At 36.1% G+C, this 20,745-nt stretch overlaps 1 protein-coding gene across 2 annotated transcripts in view; it reads right to left on the reverse strand.

The window, feature by feature from the left end:
- PCDH17 (protocadherin 17) overlaps positions 1 to 20,745 on the reverse strand; it is a 103,960-nt gene that overhangs the window by 41,078 nt on the left and 42,137 nt on the right. The gene's annotated exons all lie outside the window — the stretch shown is intronic.

The following is a 20,745-nucleotide window of genomic DNA, read 5'->3' on the forward strand; positions in this document are numbered from 1 at the left end:
CTAATTAAGTATAAAATATAAAAAATCTAATTTAATTTGCTTAAGAATATTTTCTTTATACATACTTGGCTGGTTTTGCATGTCAAAATTTTGAGGAATCTATAGCTTGTTAATTTTATTTTAAATTACTAAGAGGTTTTAGAGTCTCTCAAGAACCTTAAAAATCATTTGTACTCTTTGAAACTATCATTTTACTCCTACAATCACTTCCTAAAGAAATAATAAGACATTATTATAAATGCCATCTTTAACAGTTCATTATCTGTGAGAGTAATTAGAATAGCCAATTGTTTAGAAAAATAATTATAAAACATGTGTATATGTGTATTATATGTAATTTTTCTAAAATAGAAGCATGCTTCAATAAAGAATTTCTCAATACTGAGTTTGAATATTGAGTTAAATAAAACTAATGCTTATGAAGATATTTAGAGAATAGGAACATGCTCAGCATTAAGGGAAATGTACAAATTATATATTTGGATTGAATCCAATTGTGGAATATATCCATTCACATACAAATACATTCAAGACAACTATTGATTCATCATGCAAACGTGTTTATGAAAGTTATTTCTAAGCAAGTTTGATTACAATCTATAATTCCCACAAAGTTTAGTGTTTTACTCTAAGAGAATAGATGATTATTTCAGTAAATAAATCAGAAAAATCTTCAGTAAGATATTTAAGCAGGAATGGTGTCCTTTCCATTTTCTCTGACTATATGGTCCTATACTAGCTATCTACTGCTTTCTCCCTTTCCTATATGACACTTTCTTCTCTCTCAAATTCACCTCCTCTACTCCAGCCATGCTACACTTTGTGCTTTTTATTTAATACTAGAGGCCCAGTGCACAAAATTCATGAACTCAGGGAGGGGGGTGTACCTCAGACTGGATTGTGACCCCAGGGACCTCACCAGTGCACAATTGGGGCTGGGAAGGGACACAGGAGGTTGGCCAGCCAGGGAGGGACCACAGGAGGGCTCCAGGGTGTGTCCGGCCCATCTCGCACTCCCGATTGGCCAGACCCCAGCAGCTCCCTAACCTACCAGTTGGAGCATCTGACCCCTGGTGGTCAGTGCACATCATAATGACTGGTCAATCAGCCGACTATCTGCCCTCTTGTATTAAGTGCACATCATAGCAACTGGTCAATTGGTCGACTGTCTGCCTCCTGGTGGTCAGCGCACGTCATAGTAAGCAGTTGAGTGGCCTTAGCATATCATTAGCATATTATACTTTGATTGGTTGAATGGCCAACTGGCTGGTCGGACTCTTAGCATATTAGGCTTTTATTATATAGGATGCCAGGCAAGCAGGGACTGCACTGGGAGAAAGAATCTACTTAGGACTCTCTCCACAGAAAGCTATCTTGTTGTACTTCCTCACTATCTTCATGGCTGTCCCTCTTCATTACTTTCATACATTAACTAGAATGCCATAGTCCTGTCTACAATATATCTGGCTTGAAGTGAATGAATCTTACTTCTCAGAAATTGTTTCAATTATTAACATATCATCATCATCCTCATCAATAGTAACAGCAGGATGGCTGAAAATTTGAAATAATACAAATAAATTCCCTCTCTAACAAATTCTTAGTTTTGGGTATTACTTACGTAGAATGAATCATTTTCTATACTGAAAAAATAATTCATAGAATTTGGGTAGAGGTTGAAAAATCAGTCTTACAATGGGAAAACTTTTCCGTTTCCATATATCTGTATATATACAGCATGGTAAGGTGGTAAGACATTTTAGATATAATGTAGTTGTGTTCTTTTGTTTATAGATAAGGCATTGAAGACTTAGAGTGTTAAGGTCATAGCCAAAGACGTAGATATGTAGCTGGTATTAGTATTGGGCCAAAATTAGAACCATGTCTATTAATTCCTGACCTAACATTCATTACAGTGATATGAAAGTATCAAGTCTTCTGTGTATATGACAATGTATTAAAGCAACTTTACATAACAGGTAGCATTCCTGAAAAGACTCATGCAACTGTAGTTCATACTTAAATTTCAGTAGGTACTTGTAAAAAAAATGAAAAACAAATTTTGAATTAAAGGGAAAAATCAATCTCAGATATAATAGTCTTTAAACTTGTTCTTTTCTGACCAAAACAAAAAATAAAAAGCATTAGTATGTGTTGATTAACATAAAAATTGAAATTTTATTATACTTGCTATATAATCACAACTTTTACTAAAGAATTTTTGAATTCACTAAATGTCTAAATATACCAAGAGAAAAAGCTCATGATCACTAAAGATTTCAGGAAAAAAGTGGGGTGGGAGTAGAAGGATGTTTGGATTAATCTTTTTCAGCAGGGGACATAACTTTCAAAGATGTTTGTATTTCATTGCTCTATGACTGATCTGGGTAAATAGTTCCTCTCTAACAGGTTATCCCAACCAAATACTCATACAGGATCCCAACACCTGAAAATATTTTCCCTTGATGGGTGAACACAATCTGTCATGTTCTAGGATTTGCTCCCCTCTGAGAGCTTCTCCACAGCTTCAGCCTCAGACTACACTGGTAGTGAGGCAGGAGAAAACTATTCATCACCCAGGAATATACTGTACACCCTCTTGTGTGGACAAGAATTCCATTATTATTTTTAGGTATTCATGGTCAAATTTGTGGTCAAATGTATATATCTTCTATCCATTTTAATCATAAAATGATGTCATATGCTATTGAATCAAAATAAAAGCACTGTACACATGGGTTCCCCTACCCTACCCAGTCAACTACTTCATAGCTTTTCTTTTGATGATGCAATGTTAGATTTTTTTTTTTAATGAAGAGTTAGTTTCTTTTTAAAAATGACCCCAAAGGGCCAGTCAAGTCTATAAAATGCAAACTTACATCCAGTTGAAATTGTGTTTAATTTAATAGTTATTTTTAATTTGAACTCTTCAAATCACCTACAACAACATTCTAGGGACCTCCATTGACATCAAGAGGACTGTTCTACACAATAAGAATCCTTCTCAGATCTCTCTCGCTCAAGTCATTACTGCTGTGTTGTGGATCACTTTCAAATTTGATAATTCCAGCCATTTACTCTTCTTTAAAAGTTTCAAAAGAAATTGACTTTTCACTTGTAAAATATGGGACATGAAGTTATTTTTAATAATCAAAAGTAGAAATGTCAATGAGAACAAAATAGAAGTTAACTACCTAAATCTCATCTTATCAAACGAATGTGGGATTGTAGCAATGTGCAATTTTTTGACTTTTTTAACACCAGTAATTATTATTGTGAACAAATATAAGAGATTACTGATTAAGTGATAATCTGGAAGCTGGAAATTTTCTTACTTTATTCTTGTTTATGCATTAAGAGGATGTGGCTTACAGTGTGCTTACGAAAAATTTTAAGGTTTCAGATAACACAATAAACATAACAAAATGATTGTGAAAGAGACTACAATGACAGTTGAGGCTCAAATTCCCAAACATTCCTTATTTACTGGTCAAAAGGTTTCAAATTATTTAACCATGTGACATTCCTGGAGGATATGATTAAAATTTCATTTACCTTGGAAACTCAAATATATCTTATTTACCTTGTCTATTTTCATCACCTGCAAGTCCAGTTTCTAAATCTAAAATTATATTATTTCCCTATTCTATATCCAGTTTATCATGTTGTAAATCTCTTTTCTAAATCACCCAGACTTTGTTTCTCCAACAGACTAATCACTACATGAATCTCATCTTTCTCATTTTATATGGACGTTTATTAAATCATATTGCTCTCCTTGATGCCACCTTTCCCTTCTTACAATTTACCTGTGCAGTCATAGAAAAAGTTCCCTTAAAAGGCTGCATTAATTATGTTATGCGCCTGCCCACACATTTTAAGTGGCATCTTCCTGATCATTAAAAATGCTCATATTTTTAGGTTAACATCCAAGATCCTGCACAATTAGGTCCGCTCAATTTTTTTTTCTGCTGAATTTTGTAATTTTTAAATAAACTTTAATATTTAAGTAGTTTTAGATTCACAAAAAAATTGAGAAGATACTACAGAGAAGTCCATGTACATTGCACCAAATTAGCTTATTGTTAGCATCTTATGTTCATACAGTATATTTGTCACAATTAATAAAACAACATTAATACATTGTTATTAACTAAAGTCAAATTTCCTTAGCTTTTTCTGTTCAGGGATTCCATGTAGGATATCATTCATTCCTTAATATTTATATCTAAATGGAGAAAAAATCCATCCATAGCTAGAGATAAGGTAAATTTTTACCCCACCTAATTTTTAAAGTTCACTCACATATTCATGCATTTTTATATGATAGATTTAAAGTTTGTGCTTTCAGACTGGTGGGTTTCACTGACAGAAAGTCAAATTAAATTTTTGTAATTTTGTATGGTAATGAATGGTAAGTAGACTTTGTTGTAGCATTTATTTTGCAATGTGCACAAATATCAAATTATGTATATGCTTGAAACTAATACAATGTTATATGTCAATCATAATTCAATTTAAAAAGTCAAAGTAGATGTTGATCTAAGAGCTTTGAATAACATAAGCCTCTACTGGAGTATAGTTACGAGAGATCAGGACTAACCCCCTGAAAGCTTGGTCACCCCACGCAAAATTTCATTTCTTAGCACCTTATACAGTCAGTGTCTGGCACAAAGAAATGTTGAATCATTTAACGCAAACTATATTTGTATACCACTTTGAAACATCAATAGTGTTTATACATCAGTATAATTATTACTGAGTAGATATTTTACCTTGTCCAATATTTAATAGATATTTCTCATTAAGAGCATGAACATAATTATAAAAGGATGTTTATAGTACTAGGAGAACAAACTACTTTTAGTCTTCCTCAAATCAATTAGAAACAAATTATAGATAACATACTAATTGCTATCTAACATATCTATTCATCTTTGAAGATTTTAATAAGAATTTATATGGCAACATACTATTGACTCTATTAGGATTTCATACATCTTTGAATCAAAGCAGAGATCTGACTATTTTTAAGTAATTCATAATGCAGATGGAATTAATGACTGTGTTATATATTAAAGTGAATTTGAGTACTGCACTGATAACAGAGAAAAACCGTTTACTTCTGAAGAAAATAGTAACAGATAAGTCAAACTGATGATATTAACAAAGTACCCAGAGTGTTCAAATAAACTGAAAATATGGAAGCAGTAAATATACTGATGTGAATGTACATATTTATATTTATAACACCACTAGAGGCTCGGTACACAAAATTCGTGCATGAGTGGGGGGAGGGTCCCTCTCCAATTTGGGACATCCCTCTCACAATCCTGGACCACTGGCTCCTAAGTGCTGACATGCTTGCCTGCCTGGTTGTTCCCCCCCACCCCCGTGGGCCAGGTTGCCCCCAAATGCCCCCTCCCTGCCAGCCTGGCCACTCCTAACTGGCCCCCCTCCAGCCTGGTCACATCTTACTACCCCCCCTGCTGGTTGGTCTCCCCCAACTGCCCTTCCTGCTGGCCTGGTCGTCCCTCACTAACCCCTGCCGGCCTGGTCACCCCATGCAGCCTGCTTGTTCAGTTATTTGGTCATCCCTCACTAACCTCCCGGCCAGCCTGGTCATAGGCAGTCATCTTGTGAGGGCATGAGGGTTAATTTGCATATTATCTCTTTATTATATAGGATAGTTCCAAAAACTAATTAGGCTAAATATGAAACCTCTATCAATACATACATAACACTCATAACCTAGAAAAAATAAATAACTTACCCTATTTCTTTTTAAAAAGAAGTTTTATTGTCTTTGCCACCAAAAAAAAAAAAAAAAAGCTTTAGCCCTGGAAGGTTTCTCGGTGATTAGAGCATCCTCCATGGACCAAAGGGTCACAGGTTTAATTCCCAGTCAAGGGCATACGCAGGAGGCAACCAATTGTGTCTCTCTCATGTTGATGTTTCTCTCTCAGATGGATGTTTCTCTCCCTCCCCCCACCCCCTTTTCTCCCTTCCACTGTCTGAAAATCAATGGAAAAATATGCTTGGGTGAGGATTTTTTTAAAAAAAAGTTTTAAAAAGCTTTTTCTTTTATTCTTTTCAACATTCAAAAATTTTCTAATAATTGTTAATAAAATATTGTCATGTGAACACAGAAATAATTTGGTTGCTAATGGGTTTTGACTAGTCTTGTGTGAGTAAATATATGTAAAATGCATTATTATATATTGTTTATACATTCTGTAATTTTAAGGACAAGTCTCTAGTAACCTGTTATAATTTCCAAGCACAATTGCAGTTGAGAAGTTACTGATGTCCTGGTGCATATAAGGTAAGTGTCATTTAAAAAATAAAAAAGGGCTTTTGCTGTTCAAATAGTGAAGGTAAATATATGTGTATACATAAACTCACATATGTTTTCATACATATATGTGTGGGTATATAGCAGAAAATAAGCTTAGTAATCAAAATATAGAAAGTCAGCTATAGCTCATAAAAACCAGTCTCATAAATGTGTTTTCTACCCTCTATAGTGTTACAAACCCTAGTTTTGTCTTATTAGTCTCAATATTTTATAGAAGAAAAGAGGAACCAAAAACATGGCAATGCCATCCTCAGTAAAATGCAAGAAAGAAATCTGGGAAACTGTCTTCTAGAAAATTTTTTTTTTTATTCTTTATTATTTTAAACTAGAGGCCTGGTGCACAAAATTTGTGCACTGGAGAGGCTGTCCCTCAGCTCAGCCTGAACCCTCTCCAATCTGGGACCCCTTGGGGGATGTCTGACTCCCTGAACTAGCATTTGAACATCCCTCTCACAATCCAGGACTGCTACCTCCAAACTGCTCGCCTGCCTGCCTGACTGATTGTCCCTAACTGCTTATGCCTACCAGCCTGATCACCCCCTAACCACTCCCCTGCCAGCCTGATCAATGCCTAACTGCTCCCCTGCCTGCCCAATTGCCCCCAACGTCCCTCTCCTGCCAGCCCGATCGCACCCAACTACCCTCCTCTGCAGGCCTGGTCCCCCCCAACTGCCCTCCCTCCCCTGCAGGCTCAGTCCCCCTCAACTGCCCTCCTCTGCCAGCTTGGTCACCCCTAACTGCCCTCCCTCCCTGCTGGCCTGATCATTCACAACTGCCCTCCCCTGCCAGCCATCTTGTGGTGGCCATCTTGTGACCACATGGAGGCAGCCATCTTTTATGAGGGCATGACAGTCAATTTGCATATTGCCTCTTTATTATATAGGATGCGTTTTCTTCTTAAAGTATCAACTCAAGGGGATCTCACATCATGCCCTGAAGAGGTACATTTATCCTTCTTTTTAGAAACTATTTAATATATGAGTACTTTCCTTCTATTCATATATATACTATTATATATATCCTATCTAATAAAAGAGAAACATGGTAATTGGCGTATGACTGCCACCCTTCCCATTGGCTAATCAGCAAGATATGCAAATTAGCTGCCAGCCAAGATAGCGGCCGGCACCCAGGCAGCTGGAAGTGAACATGAGGCTTGCTTGCTTCAGTGACGGAGGACTCCAACATTCCCCGCCTGCGCTACCGGCCTCTGAGCCTGCAGTTTAAGAAACATTGTAAGAAATATAGAAGCTAAACAAAACCCCAGAAACCTGCTTTCAGCGAGCCGAGATCTCAGAGCTGGAGTTATACATTGTTTCGATTATAGAACCCAAACAAACCAGACACCTGCTTTCAGCAGCAGAGGCCTCAGAGCTGGAGCCTCAGAGCTAAAGCTGGCCCAGAATAAAAAAGAAAAAGAAAAAAAGGAGCGGTCGGGAGCTTCCGTCACCTGCCAGCCTGAAAACAGCCCTCAGCCCCTCACCCAGACTGGCCAGGCACCCCAGTGGGGATCCCCACCCTGAAGGGTGTGTGACCAGCTGCAAACAGCCATCATCCCCTCACCCAGGCTGGCCAGGCACCCCAGTGGGGACCCCCACCCTGATCCAGGACACCCTTCAGGGCAAACCAGCCAGCCCCACCCATGCACCAGGCCTCTAATCTATATAGTAAAAGGGTAATATGCCTCCCAGCACCGGGATCAGCGGAGCCGCAAGGCCATCTGGCACCGGGATCAGCGTGACAGGAGGCAGTGCCCTAACCCCCTGATCGCCCTGAGGCTCTGTGTGTGACTGGGGCGGGGCCACAACCTCCCTATCCGCCCTGCTCTGTTTGTGACAGGGGAAGGCGCCCCAACCCCCTGATCAGCCCTGCTCTGTGTCTGATAGGGGGGAGCTCCCCAACTCCCTGATTGCCCTGCGGCTCTGTGTGTGACAGGCTGTGGCACCCCAACCCCCTGATCGGCCCTGCTCTGTGGGTGATAGAGGGTGGCGCCCCAAACCCCTCCACGGCCCCTGCTCTTTGTGTGATGGGATAGAGCCATAACCTCCCCATAGGCCCTGCCCTGAGTGTGACACTGGCGGTGCCCCAACCCCCTGATCAGCCCTGCTCTGTGTGTGACTGGGGCGGGGCCACAACCTCCCTATCCGCCCTGCTCTGTTCGTGACAGGGGAAGGCGCCCCAACCCCCTGATCGGCCCTGCTCTGTGTGTGATAGAGGGTGGTGCCCCAACCCCCTGATCCGCCCTGCTCTGTGTGTGACAGGGGGCGGTGCCCCAACTCCCCTATCGACCCTACTCTGTGAGTGACAGGGGGGAGCTCTCCAACCCCCTGATTGACCCTGCTCTGTGCGTGACAGGGTATGGAGCCCCAACCCCCCTGATGGGCCCTGCTCTCTGTGTGACAGGGGGCAGCGCCCCAACCCCCTGATTGGTCCTGCTCTGTGCATGACAGGGGGTGGCGCCGCAACCTCCCATCATCCCTGCCTTGAGTGTGACCGGGGGCGGTGCCCTAACCCCCCAATCGGCCCTACCCTGAGCGTGACTGAGGGTGGCATCACAACCTCCCAATCTGCCCTGCTCCGTGCATGACAGGGGGCGGTGCCCCAACTCCCCAATCAGCCCTGCTCTGAGCCCAACCAGGGGCTGCACCTAGGGATTGGGTCTGCCCTCTGCCACCTGGGAGCTGGCCTAAGCCAGCAGGTCGTTATCTCCCGAGGGGTCCCAGACTGCGAGAGGGCACAGGCCAGGCTGAGGGATGCCCCCCCCCCAAGTGCACAAATTTTTGTGCACCGGGCCTCTATTATATATATATATATATATATATATATATATATATATATATTGATTTCAGAGAGAAAGGGAGAGAGAGAGAGAGATGGAAACATCAATGATGAGAGAGAATCATTGATGGGCTGCCTCCTGCACACCCCACATTGCCTGCAACCGGGGCATGTCCCCTGACAGGGAATTGAACTGTGACCTCCTGGTTCATAGGCCAATGCTCAACCATTGAGCCAAGCCAGCCAGGCCTTTCCTTCTATTCTTGTACTTAATGTTGTCTATTGTCCATTTTGACAAAACTTTAATTTTCACTACACCTCTTTCACTTTAGATGAGCTTATCTAAATTGATGATATTTAAATGAGTACATATATATGGCAAACTGTATAAATAAACACTAATGTTTGGGTATTCAAATCTAATTATTTTATTGTAAGGATGGATTCTGGGTCCAGTAATACGAAAGACCTCTCCTGAGCCTATGTGGAATCTTCACCTGCCTTATCTAAGGTTCTTCATTGCATTTAATCGTAATATGGTTTCATTTTATTGAGTTGTCTTGTGTGTTTCACACTACCAATGCTTTACTCTTTTCCTGAATGTGTCAGTTTATCTATTTGCTCTAAATTTTGTATATACTTTATATAACCCAAATTTATCAATTTTCCCTCATTATTACAGTATATTCTGAGTGGGTGCAGTCACATATTTCAAGTGCAGCTGTCACATATTTCAAATAGACTGCATTCATGCTTGCATTGTCCCCGTCTCTTCACCCTTCCCCATTACACAACATGCTTACTCTGCACTTCACTTTAACCAGCCAAAACCATTCAATACCCCAACAATATTGGTAAGGCTTGATAGAAGTTTTTAATATTAAAAAACTTTCTCTCTTAATATTAAAACTCTTTCTCTTTATCAAGATGTTAAGGTCTTTAATGCTCTAAATATAGTCATCCCAATGACTTTGCTAGAACTTTGTTATTTCTCATGTAACTATTGCCACTAAGAAACAATGGAAAGACCCATAAAATTAGACTCAGAAATTAGACTTAGATACCCCTGGTTAAAAGTTTGGATCAGCCACATAGAATCTCAATGAACTTAGATTGCTCATTTTCTCTATTCAAAATGAAAATGTCAATGTCTATCTTATAAGATTATTAAAAATTGTACTTTAAGTGAGATAATTTAAGTAAATGTGCATAATTCAGCTCTTTGAAGTTATTAAATGTTTGTTGGATCTGTTTCTAACTGCAACAGAACTGGTTTCCCTATAGATTAATATAATATGTTCTTTACCTGATCAAGATCCTTTAACATTTACCAGTGACTTCAAGTTCTCTAAAATCTTCTTAATCTGTGGTTTTCATCCTTAATAACCCCCTTTTTAACTAAACATCAGGAATACATTAGAGAATAACAGGAGCATAAGAGAAGCATCTCCTTTGCACATACAGTGTGCAGACTACTGAGGGAGACAAGTTCGTGCAAAAGTGATCTCAACACTAGAAACTCTGACTTGAAAAAGAAAAGAAGAAACTGGAGGAAGACTTCCACAACAGGAGTACAGTGAAACAAGAGGAGGGGGCACAGGGCAAGGTTAACGTTCAGAAATTTTTCCAAGTACTCTGCGGTTTTAATTGGAGGAAAATTATTGAATTTCCATTACAAACATGGCAACAAGAGAGGTAGGTGACTACCTACTTGGAAGGGTGTTGTGATGAAAAAAAGAGATAGTATCTAGGGTGGGTAAATATACTGGAGATAAGTGAACTGAAGAAATGTCAAGTAGAATTGGCTGGTGTTAACAACACGATCTAATGACATATGCTGGGATAAGGAAGAAAATGGGAAAGAGGAGTCCCTTTGTTTTTAACTGGGGTGACTAGGTAGACAATGGTAGCATTTACTGAGATTAGAAGGGAGCTGGCTGTGGAGGGCTTGGGAAAGTGGAGAGAAAATGTTGAAAAGTTTGGGATGGAGAAATAAAATCAGATAATTAAAATTTACTCAAATATTTTCACCATTTTTATTGTGCAAAACTTTGGTCAAATATATGTTAAACTGTGAAATATATATGGACTGTAGTGTCTTACAAAAAAATTAAATTTGTATATCTAAATTAGATATCTTTGAGTAGTCTGTCATAGTTCTAAAAGTAATACTAATGCTTAATAGATGAATTATTTAAAAACAAAATTAATTTTATTTATTGCTTAAAAGTAACAGAAGTACCATTTGTCATACTTAAGAGGCAATGATTGGGAAATAGAATATACAACTAGAACTCTTATATCCTACTTTTACCCATGATTACATATTAATAAGCTAAACAGGAATGACTTTTGGGCATATGGAAACTAAATTATTTTTTCAAATAGTATCAGTGTAATAATATTGGAAGTTTTGTACTTTATGTCCATTTTTTAAAAGACAAGTTAGGGTTAACTGAAGAATCTGTAGCAATGAAGTAAATGTTATTCTGCTTAAAGGCAGCTAAAACAATACAAAGATGAAAAAAATGGTCTCAGTACTAAATGCTTCTGCACAGCAAGTCAAAATAATAATAAAATAAATGGCAACTAATTAGATGACTACATGTTCTGAAAAACCCTTCATAACTCTATACACTTAGGCATAAAAAATCAGATTCAACTCTACTTTTAAAAGTAAGATACCTATTTTCAACTTAGGAATGCTAGTGCATCTGCCTTGCAAACTCTCTGCTGAAGAGTGTAAATAAGCAAAAGTGACTAGAGTGGAAAGAACACAGACATGGCATCAGGCAGAAAATTGCTAATGGCATCAACTGTAGGCAAGTTACTTCATTTCTCTGATGTTCAGGTTTTTCATCTAATAAAAGAGATAACAGTCATCTCAGCAGCTTACCATGAGGACAAATTTGTTTAAAAGTGCTTGTTGCAGTGACTGACTTAAAATAGATGTTTAATAAATGCTATCTTCTTTTTAATTCCATGTTACTACTAGCTGATCTTTTGTTATCTGATTGAATAAGTTCACACAGTTTGTCATATATTTATAATCTTTCAAGGATTTCATTGGGATTTATACTTAAGGTAGGGTTGCTGGCTCTGCTTTAAAATAAAAATGAAAATAAAAATCAACTGTTATCATTAAAGACAAATATAAATAGATGGTACTTTGAGGCATATGTAAACTTTCTTTTGAGTTATGTTTATTACTCATAATAATGTCAGTTGAAACTATGGGGCACAGCAATTAAATTACATGACAATATGATAGATAAAAATTAGAAAATATTAAACATACCTCTGCCCTTTTGAAACTGAATGAATGATCCAATTGACCATTGGGCTTCTCTAGTCCATTTAATTGATCATTCTAACAAACTCTGATCAGGTAACTCCAATCAAAATAAAGTTTTTAATTACCTGTAGAATTATATTCAAACTTCTTAGTATGGCATTCAAGGTCTTTCATAATCTGACCCTAACCCATTCATTTGGTCCAATTTCTCTCCATTATAAATCTACACCTGATAGTCCAATAAGATTATTTCTATTATTTGCCATTCCTGGATTATATACTGATTGCCACATCTCTAAGTCTTTTTTGATCATGGTATTATCCCAGCTTCAAATAGTCAATTTACCCTGCATCTTGTAGTCAGGTTCTGCTTTCAGGGCCCTATTGAAAGCACATTTCATTTGTGAAGTAGTGCTTTATGTATTTCTATAGCAGAATTAATTGTACTTACAGTATACATATATCATAGTATTTAACCAACTGAATTACAGCTAGATGGACAGAGGAGTGACACCCTCAAAGATGAATACCTTGAAGGCAGAGTGTTATCTACATGAGTGCTGAAACAATACTTACTGAATTAATTTATTCACTTATTAATTAATGGTAATGATATCTGCCCCATGAGTTAAAAAATTATCAGATACTAGTATGTTTAATTAAGATTCATTCTATTGTCTATTGGTGTCCTGCAGTGTAGAGTAATTCTTGTAAACATCATAGTCATTCTGCACGTATTAAAATTTTCTGGAGTTTTATTGCCATCTTTCCTTAAATACCTTAAAAATGTTAGTTTGTAGGGATCAAAAGTCATATATCTATGTAAATCATCCTATATAATCATAGCATAGTGTGCAAATTGTCCCCTCTACTGGGAGTTGTCTGGCAGTTTGACCAAGGGTGGGGCCGGCCGGGGGAAGAGAGGGGGGTCCTGGCCAGCAGCCAGCAGCTGCTAGGGACCCTACCAGTGCACAAAGTTCGTTCACTAGGCCTCTAGTATTATATAACAAACGGTAATTAAAATTAAGCAGGAAATGACTTGAGACAAAAAATAAATAAAACAATTTCATTCTTCAATATGAATTCTCAAAGCCTCAAAGAAAATAAAATCTAGGGCAGACAAATCAATCTTATGAAATATGTATTTTGTTTCAAAAATATACCCTGTATAAATGCAGGGGTACATTTGTTATCAGTCTGCAAATCCTAAAAGTACTACTCAAAATGATCTTATGAACTGTTTAAACATTTAAATGTTCCCAGATCACTCTGGCTTCCCAAAGTAAATATTTATAATATTACAACTATTACAAGGCTAATGGACAATTTTTTCTATATTTGGTCTGAGGCAAGAGACCAACTGCACATTTCTGATCTGATTTAATAGGAAACTGTATAAAATCACTTCTCTTGGTGGTACACAATTTTTCATTATGTTGCTCTTTGAAACAGCATCAGTATAATGCATTGTCAAGGTTTTAAGGGACAATAAACCACAACATGCAAATTAAGTACAAGTCTACAATTCCTTGTCTATATTTTGAAACTCCCAAAACACTCAGATCTGGCAGTTATTTTGTTACTCATTTGATAGTAAACACTGACTTGAATTGATATGGGCTGTTTAAATTATTCTTTATTCCACTTAGTATGAATATTTAGCTCTTCACTACTAAATATTGTGTGTGTTTGTGAGTACTGCCACAGATCTCAATAGCAATATTACATACTATATGGCACATGAATTATATCACTTTTGTAAACTCTGAAAAATTATTAACTCTGGAAAACTTCTGGTTCTAATAATTGTAGACCTGCATGTCAAAACATTAGCTTTCAAAAGTTCATGTTAGTTATGGAATTGAAACATACAAGAGGAGTTAATTTGAATATGTTAAATGTTTGGTTTGATATAAGTTCTTATATCTTGTGTCTTAATTATGAATGAAATAATGGTTAACTCTTTGTGACAGACATGCACCTTCTGCCTCCTGACTTCTTCGACTGCCAAACTGTAATAACCAGCTGCCCCTTCTGATACTCATGTAAATGTCTTCCTGAATGTTTCCCTTTGGTGACCTCACGCTGTCTTCACCACGGCACAGAGCTGAGCTCAGTTAGCCCAGTCATAATTCTAAGATTCATTATCACACAATATTAAACTACCTCACTGTGTTCTCAAAGTTCTCTCAAAGATCTGGTTAACTGAAGCGATTTTGTTTCTGTTTCCTCCCAGTGTCTTTGAAAGGTAAATTTTCCTTAGTATGATAAATCCGGTCTGCAAATAAGCATTAGTCATTTAGAGAAAATGATAATTTTCAAACATGTATGTGTTAATTGAATATGTGGTATATATGTACTACATAAAAACTTAAAGGCATTAAATAATTCAAGGGTTAGTCCATTTCTTTGGGTATAAAATGACTTTTTCCTTTAGAAACCTTTATCTCAAAATCAATTTTAAATGAATACCAATCAAATCATTATCATTATAACAGCAATGGCATATAGTAAAACAAGTTTTACTCTTTCACTTGGTTCTATTCTTATTACCTCTTTACTACATTGGGCCTTATTTTGTCTTGCCCTGGATTACTTCTCCAGCTTCCTAGTTGCATCCCTGTCTACCCAGGCATTGGCCTAAAAAATCATCTCTTTAAAATGAAACTTCGAACTATTACTTCCTGAATATCCAATGGCTCCCTATCAGTCAATCCATCACTGGGCTTCTTATACTCTCGCCAGTCCCATAACCACCAATCCTCGTCTCACGCATCACTATTTATCTGCACCTAATAACAACTTGCCACTTTGCTTCCTTGCATCTCTGCGTCTGAGAGTGCACTGTCCTCTTTCTCCCAGCTTTATTCTGCCAAGTGACCTAAACATTTTTTAAAGGATCAGCTCAAATGTCTCCTCCTCCAGGAATTTTATTTGATTCCCCCAAATTTGGCCTGGGTGTTCATTCTCATGACATCATTAGTACTTAGGGCGTACCTCCCACTGTGCAAACCCCATAGCTTATATGTCAAATTCTTTTAATACAGTCTGAGCTCCTTGAAGACCCAGTCTGTACCTTAGCTTATGTTTTTATACCTGGCATTTCCTAATTGGAATGTTTTAGCAAAAGTTATTGCTGTGCTTACTAAAAGCAAGAGAATCTCAAAATCACATTGAGTCTAAAGTAAATCAGGCAACACTTGTTAGGAAGGTTTTATGATGAGCAACAAATGTGAGGGTGATAAAATCTCTGTTTTCATGATACCAGCTGCTGGCTTCTAGAAGCAGATGTTTGCACAGGAGAAAAAGAGATATCATTGAAACTTTTAAAGTTAGGTGAACTATGGGACAGTTGCAATGTTTGGTAAGCAAAAATAAAGTGTGTGGACCATTTTATCCAAAAAATGGAAAATTAGATGAATTCTAAAAGTACTAAAGACAACACAGGAAGGAAGGGAAATGGATATTAAGATGCTCTTAGATAAGTGCAGTCCAATAAAGACTTACAGGGCTTGAAAATAATAGGAATTACTGGCAAATAACACAATTTCTTAAATGCCATGTATGTGAGTCTTAATGCATCCGTGCCTTTAAAAATTCGTAAATGATTTCTTTCTGAAATTGTGTATGCAACAGTTCCTTTCCCCTCCAATATATGGAAGTAATTTTCCACTTCCTTCCTAAGATATATTTACAATTAATAAATTTATAACATTTCCTTTAAAATTATTTTCAGCCATTGCGGGTGTTGCTTAATGATTAGAGCACTAATCCATTTACCAAAGGGTGTCGTGTTCAAGTCCCTGTCAAGGGCACATACCTAGGTTGCAGGTTTGATCCATGGCCCAGATCAGGGAATGTGCAGAAGGCAATCAATCAATGTGTCTCCCTCATCTCTCTCTCTCTCTCTCTCTCTCTCTCTCTCTCTCTCTCTCTCTCTCTCTCTCCCTCTCTCCTCTCCCTCCTCCCTTCTCTTCCACCCTTTCTGAAAATCAATGGAAAAAATATCCTAGGGTGAGGCTTAACAGTATATATATTGTTGAAAGGATAGATATAGTCATTACCTTCATGTTCTTGCTTATGTAGAAGTGGATCTGCTGCTGCCTGTTATGGGAAGGTCTGGGAAAAAGTGCTTGACTGAAAGGGTCAGAACTGCAGTAACCATAATGAAGAATGAAAAACAGAGCAAAAACCTGAGAATAAAAAAGCCACTATCCTCATACTTTTCCGTTCAGTGTCAGTTCTAGGGGAAATGGCAAAGCAGGTCAAGCTTGTGTTCAGTGCCCCAACCCTCTGTGGCAATGACTTCTCCCCATCCTGAAAGTGTGGCTCTCCTCTCACTGAACAGGAACCTCAGGGGCATTTAGAGGAGCGGGGCTCAGAAACTTGTCAGACTCTGAAATCATATAACAGATCCTGCAGTCGTTTAACCGATATAATCATCTGTTGGATATGGAGCACACAAACAAAATTCAAGCCCTGACATAAAGAAAAAACAAAACAAAAAAACAATCCATTAGCTTTAGTTCTCATAATTTTCTAAAATGTCCTCTGGGAAGACAAAAGGCAACCCTTAAGAATGTAATTTAGTTTTAAAATTGAAATTCATTGGAGCAAACCTGGCTCATTTGGAATTTCTATTCTTTCTCAACTTTCTATTGATTTATTTTTATTAGATTTTAATTAGGGATTCCATTGTGAAATGTTTTGAACCAGAATGTAATTTAAGGAGTCAGATTTTTCTAGCAGTAAAGAGAGAACAGTGGAAGCACAGAACTGAATGAGGAAGAAAAGGAAATTATTTGGCAATTAAATGAAATGAGAGAAAAAAAGAAAAAAAGAAAGAACGTGAACAGAACAACACCTGAGGTTCAGTAAAGTCCTGGAATCCAGAGGAGGGACTGACAGCTGGCAATGCAACACAGGGGTTAGATTCATGACTGTGACTGTTTCACTGCAATCCCTGGCATGGGTTGTCAGCAGTCATAATGTACTATGATATTCCACTGACTTCTGGCTTCAAGAATCGGTTTCAGTCGATTACAAAGATATCAAGAAAACTGATTATCCCAGACTCATAGGGAATAGGTGGACAGCTCTGGAGAGGGAGTGTTGGGGGGACGAGAAGGTAGTAAAAGGATAAGCAAAAAAGAAAAAGAAAAAAGAAGTGATGGACGCGAACAACAGTATGGTGATTGTGGGAGATTGGTGGAGGGTACAGGGGAGATAAATGTGGTGGAAAATTAAATGAAGAAAATATGTTTTAAAAAAGGAAAATTGAGAGCAATTGCTTGGTATTACTAAGAAGCTCAGATAAATCATCAATCAGCATTTATGAAAACTGCATAATTATTATTTTTGGAATCAACAGAAACTACTGAATTTTAGGGCAAGCTTAATAATTTTTTAAAAGAAGAAATGTTTATTGCTAGTAATGAAAATAGTTTACAAGGTCAAGGGGAGAAAAAAAGGAGACATTTATAATATTCTTTATAATACTTTAAGCAATAAAACAATTTAAAAAAATAGTTTACAGTGTTTTAGTAGATAGAAATTCAAAGGAGCAATATTTTCTTAAAGAAGTCGAATATTTAATAATATTATGAGGCATAAGAAGTAAATTAACTTAAAAATATTTGGAGTTTTATTATTTATAAAACAGTATGTGGCTCTTATTTTAATAGAAAACATTATATGTATTTTATTTTTACTTCTTGCTATAAATTTGTTTTTCTTACTCTAAAATATAAATTCAGCAAAATAATATCAAATGTTTTTTGTCAATTTTTGTGTAAATTTCTAATAAACAATGCTTATTAGATAGAAATATAAACATTTGCATCTCTAAGTAATGTCCTACTATGTATGGTGCCATACAAATTCTAAAATATTTGGATCCTTTTATCTATCTTCCACCTACCTATAATACTCGGTGAAGTGAGTATAGAGAAAATTTAATTGGAAAAAAAAAGATAACACAAAAATGCAATTAAATAGAAAAATATAAATACTTTCTGAGAGTTTTTTAAATCACACTAAGAGAAACTAAAATAACCTCTTTCCATTAAATAGTTTATTAACATAAAATCCTTAAAGCTATCTTTAGCTGTTGTGTAATACAGTATACTTTCAATTAACTACTGATTCCTTTCAAATATTTTTACTAAAATAATGGGCAACATATACTCCTGCTTTATATTTGAGATGATTAAACTGATGGTAGAAAAAATAAACAAATATCAGGAACAAAACAGATGGAAAAATCTAACTGCACAAAAGAGGAGAAAAAGTAATATTTGAGCTAATAAATCAAAAGCTCAAAAAGGCTTAATCATAGGCAAAGGAAAACAATTATTAGCACAAAAGATTCCACTAAAAATGTGGAGACTATTTTTAATGTATTTGAATTTCTAAGTTAAAGAAATATTTCAATTTAGAAATAGAAGACTGTTTTTCTTACTTGAGATCATTTAAATAGTGATGGAAGCCAAAAAATATAAAATGTAATATGCTACCGGTTTCTAATTGAAATCTGTTAAAGCACTACTACAAAATTTTAGTAAGAGAAAAAAACAAAACTGATAAACAGGTTTCTTTTGTTTAGCTTTTAGTTTCTTGCTCCTAAAAGGAAATATATTGTTGTTCCTTTTATATTTAAAATTTTAATAGATATTAATTAAATGAGTGCCTTAGTGAATGCAATCATTCAATGAAAGATTATTTAAGCTAAACTTTCAAGTTCATGTTTTAAAGTAGAAGTCCATATCCTATATAATTAATTGATTACTTAAGTATAGTTTTCAGATTTATAATAATTTCCCCATATTTATTAATAAGGAGATCTGGAAACTATTTGTGTTACTGGAGGTATTTCTACTGGCATTCCCACCCTAGACTAGCAATATTTGTGTGTCATGTTAATTAAAATATATGCCAAATATATTTTATTTTAAGAACAGTAGTCACCTTTCTAAAATATTGTTTTTGATATCAATTTTTTAAAATCATGTTTTTACTATAATTTAAACTTTCAAACATAAATAACTTTCTTTTTCTATAGAGGTCTTTTTCTTGCTCCTCGAATACACTGTTCAGTTAGTTCATTAAAAGGAATTAAAGTATTAATGTGAGCAGCAGTGTACTTGTTTATATTTTTGATTAAGAAAGGAAAATTGGAATCTCATGAAGATAGACAATAACTCCAAACTCTTTACTTACCATATGCAACTTTACAAATAGTAGCCGAAAAATCATCTGCTTAATTACTTTTTTATACACATAAATGGGTCTGTCTTATGCTATTGATTCACATATCAAGATTCAACAACCCGTTATTTAAAATGTGTCTAAAAGATTTACATAATATCGCATAGTCACAACCCATAAAGACATTTAAGTCATGTTCAAGTAAACATTCAAATTTGCAGGAACTGTGAATATTAAATAAGTATTTAAGTAGCTTTTGTTAGCCCTAGCTGGTTTGACTCAGTTGATAGAGCTTTGGCCTGTGGACTGAAGGGTCCCGGGTTCTATTCCAGTCAAGGGCACATGCCCAGGTTGTGGGCTTGATCCCCAGTAGGGGGTGTGCAGGAGGCAGCTGATAAATAATTCTCTCTCATCATTGATGTTTCTATCTCCCTCTCCCTTTTTCTCTGAAAAAAAAAAAAAAAATATATATATATATATATATATATATATATAAATATATATATATATATATATATATATATATATGGCCTTTGTTAAAAAAAATTAAAAAAACAAGATTTCTGTTAACACAGAAAATTGTGATGGTAAAAGTTTGGAAGAAAGTTATCTATTTAGCACTTATTACTTAGAAAAGAAGTCCTTGGGGAGGTCAACCTTAAAATAAATTCAGCATAATAATATTCAGTGCAGAAATATTTATATCTATGTTTACTTATTTTTGTATTAAATAGATATTTATGTATGTATATTTGCATTAAAATTTGAATATTATTAGAAAAGTTAGTAAACATTATATCCGCTAAGCTATATGTGATAGGACAGAGTACACTACAGGCAAAAAATTACTTTCTATGAATCATCAATTAATAAATGACTTAGCAGCTGTGTTTATATGTATAAATCAAGTTTCTCATTAAAAACTGAAATGATAAATATTAAATATTTAAATATCGTGACTATTTTGAAAACTAGTATTATATTAACTAATGTAAAATACATCTGAAATTCTGAAATACAATTTATAAAACAATTAATTTTTCACTTGTTATAATTAAACATTAGAAAAAAGCCTATGGTCTCTAGTTCTTACACATGAAAGTAGTTT

This window comes from Myotis myotis, unplaced genomic scaffold (assembly GCF_014108235.1).
Source record: "Myotis myotis isolate mMyoMyo1 unplaced genomic scaffold, mMyoMyo1.p scaffold_m19_p_3, whole genome shotgun sequence".
Classification (NCBI taxonomy): Eukaryota; Metazoa; Chordata; class Mammalia; order Chiroptera; family Vespertilionidae; genus Myotis; species Myotis myotis.